The following is a 16431-nucleotide window of genomic DNA, read 5'->3' on the forward strand; positions in this document are numbered from 1 at the left end:
TGTGCCTTCTGTAAGGATGTATCTCTATACCATACTCTGTAAAGATTCCTTATAAGGGGGCATGGTAGCGACAGTACCAGTGCCTCGGGTTCAATTCCTGCCGCTGTCTGTGAGGAGTTTGCGTGCTCTCCCGGTGACCGTGTGGGTTTCCTCCGGGTGCTCCAGTTTCCTCCCACAGTCCAGAAACATCGGATTAGTAGGTTAATTGGTCACATGGGTGGCCTGGAATAGCCTGTAAACATGTTGTATCTCTGAAAAAAATATTTCCTGGCACATTATGTCTCTTAGTCTCCAAGGGAGTTCTTTGAAGTCACTCCAGCTCCTTCTGTGGATGGAAAGCCCGAAATTTGTAACCGCTAAGCTAGTCAATATGCTTGAGGAATTAACTACTGGCTCGACTCAAACCCCACTTGGTAATACCAGATTCCCAGCCCTCCCCTGAGGTCTGCGGCTAGGCCCGGAGATCAAACCGTGATATTGCTATCCCGGGGTCTCGAGGCGTGTGGATTCCACGGTTCCCGGGGGGGGGGGGGGGATCGGCTTTCTTTTGACTTGAAAGGTCTTCCCATGCTAGAAGTGAACTGTGCCAAACTGGCAGTCCCTGGAGCCTACCAGATCCCCAGGCCTCCAGTGGAGTGCATGGGCTGTCCAGGTGCCTCTTACTCCGAGGACAAGAATTAGGAAACAGGGAAATTATAGGAATTCCTTCTCAGAGGAAGATGGATAAACACAGTTATAGTGTGCAGCACAGAAACAGGCCATTTGGCCCCTCTAGTCCATGCTGAACTGCTGTTCAGCCTAGTCCCATTGACCCACACCTGGACCATAGACCTCAATGCCCCTCCCATCCATGTAACAAATTCTTTTAAACGTTAAAACCACCTCTTCTATTTCCGCCAACCATGTTGACTGTCACTTATCGGCTTCTGCCTACCAATACTCACACACACACGCACCCACGGTAAACTGTTATTCTTCCTGGTCTCGTTGATCCACGCCTTGACCACAACCTTCCATCCCCATGGTCTTTCCACAACCATGATGGCTCTTGGCAACTTTTTCTACAGAAGTGGTTTGCCGTTGCCTTCTTCTGGGCAGTGTCTTTACAAGATGGGTGACCCCCCAGCCATTATCGATACTCTTCAGAGATTGTCTGTCTGGTGTCAGTGGTCACATAACCAGGACTTGTGATCTGCACCGGCTGCTCATACGACCATCCAACACCTGCTCCCATGGCCTCACGTGACCCTGATTGGAGGGCGGAGGTGAGGGACCTGCAGGCTAGTGGAGGGAAGGAGTGCTCTACACCTCCTTTGGTGGAGACATATCTCCAACCCTGCCCTCCCAAACCAAACATCAGCCCAAACATTAGAATGGGGAAGAAATATGATCTAAGTGACTTTGATTGTGGAAAATTGGTGCCAGATGGGGTGGCTTGAGTACCTCAGAAACTGTCTGATCTCCTGGGATTTTCATGCACAACAGTCTCCGGTTTACAAAGAATGGAGTGAAAAACAAAAAAAAAACATCCAGGGAGCGTTAGTTCTGTGGGTGCAATGCCTCGTCAAGGGGGGAAACCAGAGGAGAACGGCCAGACTGGTTCAAGCTGAATAACCATGTTACAACCTTGGTGTGCAGTGGGACATCTCTGAGGACACAATACGTTGATGTGGCTGGGCTACAGCAGCAGAAGACCAGGAACGCACTCTCAGTGGCCACTTAACTAGATACAGAAGATACCTAACAGAATGGTCACTGGGTGTACATACACAGTATTCAGCTGTGGTCTGACTAATATTGTACCAGGAGCTCAATGCTTTTATAGTTGATATCCCAGTGTATGTAGGCTGGTCCCCCAAATGTCTTTATCACCACTTAGCGATTCTTTAGTGTCACAGAGAACGTAGAGTGATATAGCACATGAACAGCCCCTTTGGGTCACAATATCTGTGCCTACCCTGATGGCAAATCAAGTTTATTGTTATTTAACTATATACGTGCATACCGTCAAACAAGACAACGTTTCTCCAGATCAGGTGTAAAGCACAGTCCTATGCACAACACCCAATAACTTAGGAAAGTAAGGATACAATCTACGGATGAATTATGCATAAGTAAACAAAGTAAAGTGCATAAAGTAAATATTGTCAGGTACAGAACAGATTAAATGATGACACTTTGAATGCGGGGCGTCAGGGAGTTCAGAAGCCTAATGGCCTGAGGGAAGAAACAGTTTCCCATCCTGACCGTTCTTGTCTTTATGCATCGGAGTCTCCTGCCTGGTGGTAGAAAGTCAAAGAGGACGCTGGATGGAATTGGGATTGGGATTGGGGTGGGATTGTTGATAACACTAAGCCCCCTGTGTACACAGTGCTTCTGATAAATGTCCCCGATGGGTGGTAGGGAGACCCCTATGATCTTCTCGGCTGTCCTCAAGCAAATCAATCTGCTTGCAAATGCTTCAATATTCTTCCACTCCCTGCATGTTCCTGTGTCTTTCCAAATGTCTCTTAAACTCCACTATCGTGTCCGTTTCCAGTGCCAACCCTGGGAACCCATTGTAGAAATTGCTGTCTTGAACACTTGTTTCCCTGATCGGTACTCCAGTCCAAACCCCATCGGTTTGTGTTATGATTTATTTTTTTGAAGGTCCAGGATGGTGCAGGCCCTTCAGGTCCTCTTGAGTTGTGCCACCCCATCAACCCCCGACACCCTCGGTTTATCCCCGTTTATTACCGGCCAATTTACAATGAGTAATGAACCTACTCGATACGCCTTTGGACTGAGTGAGGAAACAGGGGCACCCAGGGAAAACCCGCGCATTTCACAGGGAGGACAGAGGCTCCTTATAGGGGCCGCCAGAATTGAACTCTGAACTCTGACACCCCGAGCTGTAACAGCGTTGTACTTACCGCCAAGCTGCCGAGGCATCCTGGGATTCCTCTGCCTCATTAACAAGGCTTGACCGTCTGTTTACAACGCTTTGCAGTACCAGCGACCCGGGTTCAATTCCCACCGCTGCCTGTAAGGAGTTTGTACCTTCTCCCCATGACCGTGTGCGTTTCCTCCCACAGTCCAAAGACGTACTGGTTGGTAGGTTAATTGGTCATTGTAAGTTGTCCTGTGATTAAGCTCGGGTTAAATCTGGGGTTATTGCGGTTTCAGGGCTCGAAGGCCCAGGACGGCCTATTCCGTGCTGTATCTCAATAAATAGAAGTAATATAAGTACCCTTGAAGACCGAGGAGGAAAATTTATTTTTATTTTCATTAGTGGATTCAGTGCCAGCAAGAAACCTCAGTCCTGTGAGGTCAGGGATTTTATTCACTTTTGTACAGAAATGCTGGAGGTGACTTTCAGTGACTAACCTTGTTTGTCTCTGTCTCCTTATTACTCAGATAGACATTGATAACATCTTTATATGAAATATGACTTTGCAATGTGCACATATTGTTACAATTTAGACCATTAGAGATAGGAGCAGAACTAGGTCACTTGGCCCATCGAGTCTGCTCCACCGTTTTGTCATGGCTGATCCATTAACCCTCTCAACTCCATTCTCCTGTAAGCTTTGAGATCCTGACTAACTAAGAACCTATCAACCTCTGCTAAAGGCCTGGCTCCACAGCCGCCGTGGCAACAAATTCCACAGCTTAACCACTCTCTGGCTGAAGAAATTCCTCTTCATCTCCATTCTAAAAGGACGCCTTTCTATTCTGAGGCTGTGTCAACACGGAGCAGAGAGTGAGTTTGTAAAGGACGTTGGGAATGGCGAGGGGTGTGGGACTGGTGGCCGAGAAGCAGTGCCCGGGGTGGGAGGAGGTGGTGTGGGTACAGACACAACCAGACCTGAGGCACCAGGTGAGGCCATTTGATTCCAGACGATTGGTTTTACATAAAAACACAAAATGCTGGCAGAACTCAGCAGGCCAGACAGCATCTATGGGAGGAGGTAGTGACGGCGTTTTGGGCCGAAACCCTTCATCAGGAGTGGTTTTACATTACAGAATGTCTCTCTGGTGCTTTCCATTCCCTCCTCTCTCTCTTCCCCTTTCCCCAACCATGATTCCCCTCTCCCTGCCCCCTTCCCACTCTCAGTCCACAATAGAGACCCAGATCAGAATCAGGTTTATCATCACTCACACATGTCATGAAATTAGACTTTTTGCGGCAGCAGTACAGTGCAGTACATAAAATTACTACAGTACTGTGCAAAGGTCTTAGACTCCCTAGTTACAGTATATATTTGAGTATCTAAAACTTCTGCACAGCACTGTATGACATGGTGGCGTAATAATGCATGCCATTCATGTACTTCTTACTTCTAACCCATAACGAATTATGTAAACAAAGAATGCTCAATCAAACAAAACATTTACAACATTATTACTGAACTATTGAGTACACTATCGTCCCCATCGATATTAATAACTGAGCTATCGTGTCACCAAAGTCCGTAGCAAATTTCTACAGGTGTACTGTGGAGAAGATTGTCACCGGTATGAGGGTGCCAATGCACTGGATTGAGCAAGCTGCAGAGAGATGTGAACTCAGTCAGACTCATCATGGGCACCAGCCTCCCCTGCATCGAGGACACCTTCCAAAGGCCTCAAGAAGACGGCATCTGTCACTAAGGAAGCTCACTACCCAGGACATGCCCTCTTCTCATTAGTACCATCAGGGAGGAGGTACGGGAGCCTCAAGACACACACTAATGCTTTAGGAACAACTTCTTCCCCTCCGCCATCCGATTTCTGAACAGTCTGTAAAGCCATGAGCTATTTTGCATTCTTTTTAAAAATCATTTAATATTCCTTATTGTACCTTACAGTGTTTAAAAATGTATTGCTATCTACAATTAATTTTGTGACATATGCCAAATAATAATAAACCTGTTTCAGATTCTGACTCTGATCATAAAAGCAGGCCTTTCGGCCCATCAACTGCCAAGCACCCATTCACACCTGACCCAATTCTTTCTCTTGCAACCCCTTTCCGATTTTCCTGCCACCCTCCAACACTGGGGGGGCAATTGACTGTGGATAATTAACCTTCTAGCTCACCTTCTAGGGACATGGGAGGGGTTCGGAGCACCCCATGGTGGAGGGGGGGGGGGTGAGAGGCAACCCATGCGGTCACAGGGAGAACCCGCAGACTCCGCAGAGAGAGATCTGGATCGAACCCAGGGGTTCCCCAACCTCCATGGCATGAAAAAGGTTGGGAACCCTTGCGCCAACTGCTAAGTCTTAAGAAAAGAAAGTACCTGCGTTTGTTGAACTGTCCCGTAGCTCTCCTGTGTCTGATCTGAAAATGCAACAAGTGTTCTTACAAAAAAAAACTCATCGTGTTTTACTTGGAAAGACTTTGCTTTCTCATAAAAAGTTACACGTTATGAGCCAATCGGCAGTTTCGTAAGTCCTGTCAGAACTTATATCAAAGCCAAAATACTATTAGTGGATGTGATGTCATTAATGATCTGACTCACCCCCTGAGTATGGGGTTTTGTAATGGCAGAGACAATAGCTGAAAGGTTGTGGATGTTTGAGCCATGAATGAGCAACTTCCAGTGGAAGGTTAATGCAACCCAGAATTATTTTTCACTTCTCGATATTTATGGTGACAGCACTGCTTTTCTTATTGGCTTCCTCTGGTAAACATCTCTTTTGGGAAATTTCCCTGGGCTTCCTGGTATTATATTTAAAGAAAAATCTCCTGGGACCAACATCTAAAATCAGGCCATCGTTCCCCCCACCCCCCCCAGGATCTTGCTGTGCACGGGCCAGCAGCTTTTCTGAGTCGCCCGCTCCCTGGAGCAGCAAATTCTGCTAAGCGTCACTCCCCAAGATCACGAGGATCTTTCTCCACCCCCCCCCCCCCGCTCTCTGTCCCGTCAGTGGCCCCAGAGTTTAAGCCTGTGTGGTCTTCAGCGGCCGCGCTCCAGGTTTCCGCCCACAAACCTCGCCAGTTCTCGGTCTCGCTCTCTGAGATGCCCCCTTTGATCCTTTTCTCTCTGGCCGAGCCTTCGCCCAGACCGGTCGGGCTCAGCTTCGGTCCCGCAGTAGAGGACGTGAAAAATAAGATGCCCACTTTGACCAGCTCCAGCATTCCGTGCAGCCGGTCGGATCAGGCACTGACCTGGGGCTCGGGCTGAGACCCTTCATCAGGACTGGAAAAGAAAGAGGAACAAGCCAGGAGGGGAGGGGAAGGAATACCTGGCAGGTGATAGGCGAGACCCCCCCTTCCTCTCCAGTCCTGACCAAGGATCTCAGTCTGAAATGTTGACTGTTTATTGCCCTCTGTAGATGCTGCCTGACCTGCTGAGTTCCTCCAGCATTTTAAAATTAATTAATTAATTCAGGTACAGCATGGAATAGGCCCTTCCCAGCCCTTCGAACCATGTCACCCAGCGATCCCCTGATTTAACCCCAGCCTAATCACGGGACAATTAACCTACCAGCCGGTATGTCGTTGGACTGTGGGAGCAAATCTGTGCAGTCAGAATCTCTTGTGTTTAGTATTTTATATTTTATAAGCTCCCACTACCTATTAAATGCTCCCAATGGCATGCGTCTCAAATAGCCTCTGACAACCAGGCCCAGCTCCCGGCCTCACGTGTGGCTCAGCCTCCAAGCCTGACGGAACTGTTTCTACTGACGGGAGGAGGGGCAAAGACAGGTTACTGCCTGCATTTGCAGAACCTGTAGAGTTTATTCATATTTTGTAGCTTGAGGGTAGAGGAATTAAACTTATTTGACCCGTTGGGAAAGAGAAAGCAACCACGGGGAATACAAGTGATCCTGACAAAGAGCAAGAGTGGTCTTCAGCAGCTGTGATCCGGATTCCTGACCATAATCCTCGCCGATTCCCAGTCTCGCACCCTTCGATACCCCCCCTTTGATCCCTTCTCTCTGGCCGAGCGCTTCGGTCCCATAGTAGAGGACGTGAAAAATAAGTGGGGGCGATGCCCACTTTGACCAGCCCCAGCATTCCGTGCAGCCGGTCAGATCAGGCACTGGCCTTGGGTTCAGTATCCTCCCTCACCTGGTCTCAGTGTGAACTCCTCCCCTTCCCTTCCCCCACCTTCTTATTCTGCCTTCCTTTCCAGTAATTTCTCCCCCTCCTCTCCCTTCTCTCCTTTTCCATTCTGCACGCTGGCTCCCCTCTCACCCATTCTCTTCTCCTGTTGATCACTTCACTCTGGTCCCCTCCTCCTTCCCTTTCTCCCATGGTCCACTCTCCTCTCCTATCAGATTCCTTCTTCTTCAGCCCCTTACCTCTTCCTCCTATCACCTCCCAGCTTCTTGTTTCATCCCTCCCTCCTCACCCACCCACCCCTCACCCGGTCTCACCTAGCCCCTGCCCCACTGGTCCTCTCCCCTCACCTTTTCACCCTGGCTTCTGATCCCTTCCTTTCCAGTCCCGGTGAGGGGTCTCGGCCCAAAATATCAACTTTATTCCCTCCGTAGATGCTGCCTGACCTGCTGAATTCCTGCCCCGTTTTGTGTCTGTTGACCTCAGGCTGCTCACTATAACCCGGAGAGCACAAACAGTGAGCTATTTCAGCCTGGATTTCATCCACCCGCACAGCTCTAAAAATCAGAGAGTGCCACATATTCACCAGCCTAGAAGCAGAGAACTCCCCTCTTCAACGATCGGACCCTTTCTTTTCCACAGTCCAGGCCAGAGAAGTGTGATATGGTGCGGTGTGGATGGTCTGACTCGAAGGCAGGGTTAGCGGCAGGATGGTCTGACTCGAAGGCAGGGTTAGCGGCAGGATGGTCTGACTCGAAGGCAGGGCGCAGGGTTAGCGGCAGGATGGTCTGACTCGAAGGCAGGGTTAGCGGCAGGATGGTCTGACTCGAAGGCAGGGTTAGCGGCAGGATGGTCTGACTCGAAGGCAGGGTTAGCGGCAGGATGGTCTGACTCGAAGGCAGGGTTAGCGGCAGGATGGTCTGACTCGAAGGCAGGGTTAGCGGCAGGATGGTCTGACTCGAAGGCAGGGCGCAGGGTTAGCGGCAGGATGGTCTGACTCGAAGGCAGGGCGCAGGGTTAGCGGCAGGATGGTCTGACTCGAAGGCAGGGTTAGCGGCAGGATGGTCTGACTCGAAGGCAGGGTTAGCGGCAGGATGGTCTGACTCGAAGGCAGGGCGCAGGGTTAGCGGCAGGATGGTCTGACTCGAAGGCAGGGTTAGCGGCAGGATGGTCTGACTCGAAGGCAGGGTTAGCGGCAGGATGGTCTGACTCGAAGGCAGGGTTAGCGGCAGGATGGTCTGACTCGAAGGCAGGGTTAGCGGCAGGATTCTGAGCAGTGTGGAGGATCAGAGTGATTGTGGGGACTGTGCCCATAAAACATAGAACAGCACAGGAACAGGCCATTCGGCCCACAGTCTTGCACTGAACCAGCTAAAAAGCAAATCAAAAACCCCCAAACACTAATCCCTCCTGCCTACACCGTGTCCCTATCCCTCCATCTCCCTCACATCCATGTGTCCATCCAAACGTCTCTTAAAAGCCTCTAATGTATTTGCCTCTGCCACCACTCCAGGCATCCACCACTCTCTGAGTAAAAAAGCTTACCCCTCACATCCCCCTTGAACCTGCCCCCTCTCACTTTCAATGCAAGCCCTCTGGTGTTAGACACTTCAACCCTGGGAGACAGATACTCCCTGCCGAATCCGTCTATGCCTCTCATAATCTAACAGATCTCCACCTCACCCTCCACCACCCCAAAGAAAACAAACTCAAGGTTATCCAGCCCTTCATGAAAGCACATGCCCTCTAAACCAGGCAGCACCCTGGGCGACCAGAACTGTATGCAGTACTGCAGATGTGGCCTTTGATTCCGCCAAAGTTGAGAGGCTGCGTTGGTCTTCATTGGACAATGGACTGAGTTCAAGAGCATTGAGGTAACGTTGCAACTCAATAAAACTCTGGTTGGACCACACTTGGAGCATTGTGTCAGGTCTAGTCACCTCATTCTAGAAGGGTGTGGAAGCTTTAGAGAGGGTACAGAGGAGATTCACCAGGATGCTGCCTGGATTAGAGAGGGTGCAGGGGAGATTCCCCAGGATGCTGCCTGGATTAGAGAGGGTGCAGGGGAGATTCCCCAGGATGCTGCCTGGATTAGAGAGGGTGCAAAGGAGATTCCCCAGGATGCTGCCTGTTTCAGAGAGGGTGCAGAGGAGATTCCCCAGGATGCTGCCTGGATTAGAGAAGCTGCAGGGGAGATTCACCAGGACGCTGTCTGGATTAGAGAGGGTGCAGAGGAGATTCCCCAGGATGCTGCCTGGATTAGAGAGGGTGCAGAGGAGATTCATCAGGATGCTGTCTGGATTAGAGAGGGTGCAGAGGAGATTCACCAGGATGCTGCCTGGATTAGAGAGGGTGCAGGGGAGATTTACCAGGATGCTGCCTGGATTAGAGAGGCTGCAGGGGAGATTCACCAGGATGCTGTCTGGATTACAGAGGGTACAGAGGAGATTCCCCAGGATGCTGCCTGGATTAGAGAGGGTGCAGAGGAGATTCACCAGGATGCTTCCTGGATTAGAGAGGGTGCAGAGGAGATTCACCAGGATGCTGCCTGGATTAGAGAGGCTGCAGGGGAGATTCACCAGGATGCTGTCTGGATTACAGAGAGTACAGAGGAGATTCCCCAGGATGCTGCCTGGATTAGAGAGGCTGCAGGGGAGATTCACCAGGATGCTGTCTGGATTACAGAGGGTGCAGAGGAGATTCACCAGGATGCTGCCTGGATTAGAGAGGGTGCAGAGGAGATTCACCAGGATGCTGTCTGGATTAGAGAGGGTGCAGAGGAGATTCACCAGGATGCTGCCTGGATTAGAGAGGGTGCAGGGGAGATTCACCAGGACGCTGCCTGGATTAGAGAGGGTGTCTTATGAGGATAGGTGAAGTTAACTAGGGCTTTTCTCTCTGGGGTGAAGGAGGATGAGAGGAGTTTTGTTAAAGTTGTCCAAGATATACTGATGATACAGCCAACACCTTTTTCCCAGGGAGGCAGTGGCTAATGCAAGAGGGCATCATTTCATGGTGATTGGAGGAAAGTACAGGAGGGATGTCAGAGGTAGCTTTTGAGGATGGGTGTGTGGAATGTCCTGCCGGGGCAGTGGTAGAGGCAGACACATCAGGAACATTTAAGAGACTCTTAGATAGTCACATGGAAAAACGGAGGGTTTAGCAGAAGGGAAGCATTAGACTGATGGTGAAGATCCTACATTGTGGCTAAAGGATCTGTATACTGTTCTGTTCTCTGTGATCAGAGCTCTGAATGGTCCATAAACCTGTGAGCTCAACCCCACGGTGACTAGTGGTGCATTGCACCACGAAACAACAAATTCCACACCATGTCAGTGACAATAAACCTGATCCTGTACTCAGAAAGTACATTTATTATCAGAGTATAGAACCTTGAGATTTGTCTCTTTACATGCAGCCCAAAATAAAGAAACCTGACAGAACCCATAAACAAAGACCAACAAACACCCAGTGCGCAGAAAGAAAAAACACACTCACACACACAAATTCTACGTCGTTCTACAGCAACGTATTTGCAGTCTGACCTCTCTCGTTGCAGGAACCACTGTCACAAACACGGTGTGCCACTGCAGGCCGGTGACGCAACCTGTCAGAATGGGCAGACAGTGGCGTAGTGGTTAGCACAACGCCTTACAGTGCCAGTGACCCGGGTTCAATTGCCGCTGCTGTCTGTGAGGAGTTTGCATGTTCTCCCTGTGTCGGCAGATTTTTGGATACCGAGGGAATCGAGAGAAACAGGGGACCCGAGAGATTCTGCAGATACCGGAAATCTGAAGCAACACACACACACACACACACACACGCACACAGAGACACACACACACACAAATCAAAAGCATTCAGAATGAAAGTGAGTCCATAGACCCAAAGCCCAGGTCAGCCGGAGTAGGCCCACAGCCTCAGGCTCAGTTTATCACACAGCTGGGTGAATCATCTCAGAGGTTGCAGGCACGAAGCCGGCAGCAGGCCCACAACATCAGCCTCGGTGCAGCAAAGAGCGCAGTGAATGTCGCGAACGGGACCCATTTGGATTTTGATTTGGAAATGTACTCAGATTCTGGTTCTGATAGACTGAATGTTCTATTCAGAAACCATGCCGCTAGCTCCCCCACGAGGAAGTATCTACCTCACATCCGCCTTGTCGACGGAGGTTGCTATGGTTGAGAGATGCCACATCAGTGCAAGTCCTAACCTCACCTGCCCCGGGCTGCTGCTCCTCGGCGAGCGCGTGTTAAGGAACTGGGGCTGCAGCTGGGTGACCTCCGGCTGATATCGGAGACTGAGGAGGCGATAGTCAGGAGCTGCAGGGAGGCCATCACTCCTGGGTTGCAGGAGGCAGGAGAATAGGTGACAGTCAGGAGAGGGAAGGGAAAGGGGCAGCTGGTACAGAGTACCCCAGTGGCCATTCCCTGTTTCGGACACTGCTCAGGGGAGGGGAGCTGCGGGTCTCTGCTACTGTGGCTCAGAAGGGAAGGGGGCAGAGAGGGAAAGCAGTGGTGACAGGAGATTCCAGAGCCTGTAGATGTGATAAAGGATCAGATTCCAATTTTCTATTGCGTCCACAGACTCTGAGAGGCCCAAGTGCTACACTGCCCCCCAGGCGCCAGGCTCAGGGACAAATCTGATCATCCATGAGATTCTAAAGGTGGGGTGGGAGGGTGATCAGCCGCAGCGAAATGGCAGAAGGGGCTCGATGGGCCGAATGGCCTTAATAGGAATTATTAAGAATGTTTAAGGTCGTATGGGTTTTGTACACCTCGTCCAGTTCGCTACCGTCAGGCAGTGTCCCAGGCTTCTCTTGCTTATTCAATGGTTTGAATCATTCCTGCCTGTGGGTTAATCTTTCCTTTTCTTGTTGCATAAAACACTCATGACTGATAAGATTGTCCAGCCAACCCTGTTAACAAGGTAAATTGTGAGGCGGAATGAAGTTTAATTTCAGTAAGTAAATAATCTCGATGCACTTATCAGCCATGGTGACCGTGCTTTTCCAGTTCCCTTTCCCTCTCTTACCAACAAAGGATTCCTGGGTAAATTAACACGGCATCTCACGGGGCCAGGGCTCAAATGGGGTAAAATAACTGGCGTTTGCTTGACTTCTGTGTTTGAAACTGTCCTGTCTGCACCACCCCCCCATCACTCCCACTCCCACAAGAGGTTCTGCAGATTCTGGAAATTCAGAGCAATGCGCGCAAAATGTTGACGGAACTCAGCAGGTCGGGCAGCGTCGATGGAGGGGAATAAGCAGTCGAGGTATCGGGCCGAGACCTTGAAAGGGAAGGAGAAATGAGGGAGAGCACACACCAGTCCTCGTCCAGCTGTCGGCAGTGAAAGGGTGAGTGCGTTCAAGTCAACACCTCTGAAGATGTAGGAAGCTAGAGTGGAGATTTTAAACGGACCCGTAGGGCAACTTCTTCACTCAGGGAATATGGAACGAGCTGCACAAGGAAGTGTCGTGGCAGGCACAGTCTCAACATTTGAAACACACTTGGACAGGTACACGGATAGGACAGGTTATGGTGGTTATGGCCAAAGGCAGGAAAATAGGACTGTCCCAGATGGAAATCTACTTTGAAATGGGTCAAGTGCATTACACTCATCATTAGGAAAGCCCAGCAGAGATTGTTCTTCCAAAACCAGCTTAGCACACTTAACATCTCGGGCCGTATCCTGATGGAATTTTTTCTCCGCCATCATTGAGAGTGTTGTGACGACCTCTGTCGCTGTTTGGTTTCCCACCATCTCCTCCCTCTCCAAGTCCAGGTTGCAGAGGGTAGTCCACTCAGCGGAGAAGATCACTGGCTGTCAGCTACTGACCTTAAGAGACCTGCTCACCTTCAGAACGAAGAAAAGAGCTGGAAAGATTACTGCTGATCCCACCCACCCCCAGCTGTCACCTGTGCACCAAATTGCCATCTACAAAACCACCAGGACTACACGTCACCTCCGAAGCCTCTTTTCTGTAGCTCTCCAGTTTCTCAACAAATCTCACTCAGGTCACCCTCGGGCAAGGTGTAGCACCTGCTTAGACCCTGATCAGGGTCACGTGAATCCATGGGAGCAGGTGGTGGACGGTCGTACGAGCAGCCGGTGTAGATCACATCCTGATTATGTGACCACTGACGCCAGGCAGACAATCTCTGAAGAGTATTGATAATGGCTGGGGTCACCCGTCTTGTAAAGACACTGCCCAGAAGAAGGCAATGGGAAACCACTTCTGTGGAAAATTTTGCCAAGAACAGTCATGCTCGTGGTCAAAGTCCATGAACACCAGACCGTACGAGGCGGCTCATAATGACGACGATGAGATGTGAACTCACAGTGACCCCGGCTGAAGGAAGCGAGCTGATCAAGCAGACAGTGATGGAAAAACATACATCAAAACTATCCAGGCATTTGGCAAAATGGCACCAAAGCACAGTCTCCTAATTGGAGCCTTAAGGGCAATGTTGACAATCTTAATGGGATTTTGAAGGCTAGACTTTGGAGGTCATGAAATCATTTTTACATCACCTTGTAGACATAGAAGATTCTAAAGAGCTGGCATAGAGTTATAGAATCGAAACAAGCCCTTCAGCCCAGTTGGTCCATGCTGACCCAGAACCCCATCCAAGCTAGTCCAATTTGCCCATATATATCAAAGCCTTTCCTATCTGTGCATCTGCCCAAGCACCTTTCAGATATTGTTAATGTACCTGCCTCGACAACCTCCTCTGGCAGTTCGTTCCACGTCCCAACTCTCTGACTCTTACTGTGAAACTGGCCTTTGTCCTGACAGACACGAGAGATTCTGCAGATGCTGGAAGTCCGGAACAACACACACAAAATGCTGGAGGCGCTCAGCAGGCCGGGCAGCGTCTATGGAAACGTTTTGGACTGAAACCTTTCATAAGGACTCATCCTTATAGGTTTCAGCAGGAACAGTACTGCACAAAAGACAGTGTGATGCCCCAAGCGGCAATGGCTAACCGCTATGTGACCGCGGTGCCTGGTTTCCAGTGTTTTACGAGTTAGACCATGCCTGATCAGGATATCAGCTCTTGATAATCAGTCAAAAAACAACCTGGTGGGGCAGGGAGTTTCATACTCCCAATGAGTTGAAGGGGCAGGTTTACGGTTATGCTGATAACCTCATCCTATACGGTACTGTGCAAAACTCTTAGACTCATCCAGCTCGGGTGCCTGAGGCTTCTGCACAGTTCAGTATTTGTCGATGTGGAGCGGAGAGCGAGCTTGTAAATCTGGCGGGAGCAAAGGGGGTTGGGAATAGAGAGGGAGGAGTGCCGCGGGAGGGGTGAGGGACGGGGGCAGAGAAGAAGAGGCGGGGATCTTGGTGGGGGGGGGGTGTCTCGGTTGCAGACACACCCAGCCCTGAGGAACCAGGGAAGGTCATTTGATTCCAAACAATTGTTTTATTGATCATTACAGAATATCTCTCTGGTGCTTCCTGCTCCCTCCTCTCTCCCTTCCCCTTTTCCCAACCATGATTCCCCTCTCCTTGCCCCCTTCCCACTCTCAGTCCGCAATAGAGACCCAGATCAGAATCAGGTTTATCATCACTCACAAAGGTCATGAAATTTGTTTCTTTGTGACAGCAGTACATAAAATTACTACAGTACTGTGTAAAAGTCTTAGGCACCCTAGTTATAAATATGTTCCTAAGAATTTGTGCCAAAGAGCAAGAAGAAAGACTGGATGAAAACACAGGTTGTAAAAAAAACAAAACAGAGGGAGACCGATTTGAACCACAGTCCACAGTCCAATCCTTGAATTGCTGAACTTTGATAACATCTTCAACAACATTGAGAGAGAGGGAGACCATTCGAATGCAGGCACCTCCCCTCGGGAATAGCGAGCGCGAGAGAGGTACGGATGATCACGATGGGTTTGGAGATGATCACAGGAGGGACGCTGTTCCCTTTAGCACAGGGGTTCAAAACCATTTTAATGCCATTAGCAAGGGATCTGTGGACCCCAGGTTGGGAACCTCTGCTTTAGATCGTAAGAACATAAATTACAGGAGCTGAATTAGGCCATTTGTCCCATCGAGTCTGCTCTGCCATTTCATCATGGCTGATCCATTTACCGTCTCAGCCCCAATCTCCTGCCTTCTCCCCGTTTCCCTTCATGCCCCGACCAGTCAAGAATCTATCAGCCTCTGCCTTAAATATCCAATGATTTGGCCTCCACAGCTGCCTGTGGCAATGAATTCCACAGATTCACCACTCTCTGGCCAAGGATTAACCGATGGGACACAGGCTCAAAATTTTGGAATCAAGTGCCAAAGGAAAAAAGACATTTTAAGAGGGAGGATATTCATGCTCTGGAAAGAAAGAAACTGAATCACTGGGGGAGGGGTAATAATTTTCAGGGCTGGGGGTATTTCAGGGAATATAACGTACTGCATCTGCACCAAGGTGAAGTTGTACCGGAGTTGTGCTTCGCCCACGCACTCGTATGGGCCAGAACTCGGGTGCGAACGACCTTGCCAAGCTGCCGTCATTCCACACCGTGAGCCTCCGGAAGATCCGTACTCTCTGGCCAAGGAAGATCTCCCATCGCGCCCTGCTCCTGCAGCGTCACCGAGGGGGCGCGGCCTCAATCGCCACGAGGAAGAGTCGGAGGCGGATCGGGCACGTGATGAGAAGGGAGGCCGACTCCATCACCGAGGAAGCTCGAGACACAGGAGTCCGAAGAGAACCTGTCGCTGTACCGTAGAGGCAGAAGTGAGGACCCTGAACCACACCCGGGGCAGAGATTGAGGACCTTCACTGCTGCCCTAAACACCCGCGGCTTCGCAGGCGGTAACGAACTGGGACGGACTGGACAAAATGGGCAGAATTTTCTCCCTCACACTTGTCCTGTTCATAATTCTCACCTTCCTACACTTGGCTGGTGAATTATTTCTTGACGATTGACACAGATTTAGCCAAGAGCTGTAACAGGTTGTGGGAAAATATCAGTCATAAGCAAACTGATAGCAGCGTTTAACAGGCTCAAACAGGTATAAATGTAGGAAGCAGGCACTAAGATCCTTATCTTTATTATGGTTTAGGCTTGTTCCATGTGTCAGTCAGGGCTTAGTTGGCAGTACTCGACTGTCAGAAAGTCAGAAGAGGTAAAATCAGCGCTGAATCTCCCACTAGAGGACTTGAGGCGATTCAAAGAACATTAATTATCAAATTATGCAGGCTGTATACAGCCCTGAGATTTGTCTTCCCACCAGGCAGACACAAAACAAACCCCATGGAACCCGTTCAAAGAAAAGCACCAAACCCCAAACACGCAAAAATAAAACCCAAACCCCGAAAACAAGAAAAAGAGCTGAGTGAGAAATGTAGAATATAAAACATCGAAGTCAAAAGGGCCCGGGCGCATTC

The 16431-nt window shown here is 49.9% G+C and overlaps 1 protein-coding gene across 13 annotated transcripts in view; it reads right to left on the reverse strand.

Annotated features, from left to right (window-relative positions):
* Window positions 1–16431, reverse strand: part of gpr4 (G protein-coupled receptor 4) — a 133842-nt gene that overhangs the window by 12687 nt on the left and 104724 nt on the right. Inside the window, exon 1 of one of the 13 annotated variants that reach the window (XM_059950973.1) lies at window positions 12707–13092. The exons of 11 other annotated variants lie outside the window; for them this stretch is intronic. The gene's annotated coding sequence lies outside the window, so the exon portion shown is untranslated. Of the gene's footprint in view, window positions 1–5261; window positions 5282–12706; window positions 13093–16431 lie in introns of those variants that run through there. One more of the 13 variants, XM_059950975.1, reaches the window with a different exon arrangement.

This window comes from Hypanus sabinus, chromosome 26 (genome assembly GCF_030144855.1).
Source record: "Hypanus sabinus isolate sHypSab1 chromosome 26, sHypSab1.hap1, whole genome shotgun sequence".
NCBI classification, from domain to species: Eukaryota; Metazoa; Chordata; class Chondrichthyes; order Myliobatiformes; family Dasyatidae; genus Hypanus; species Hypanus sabinus.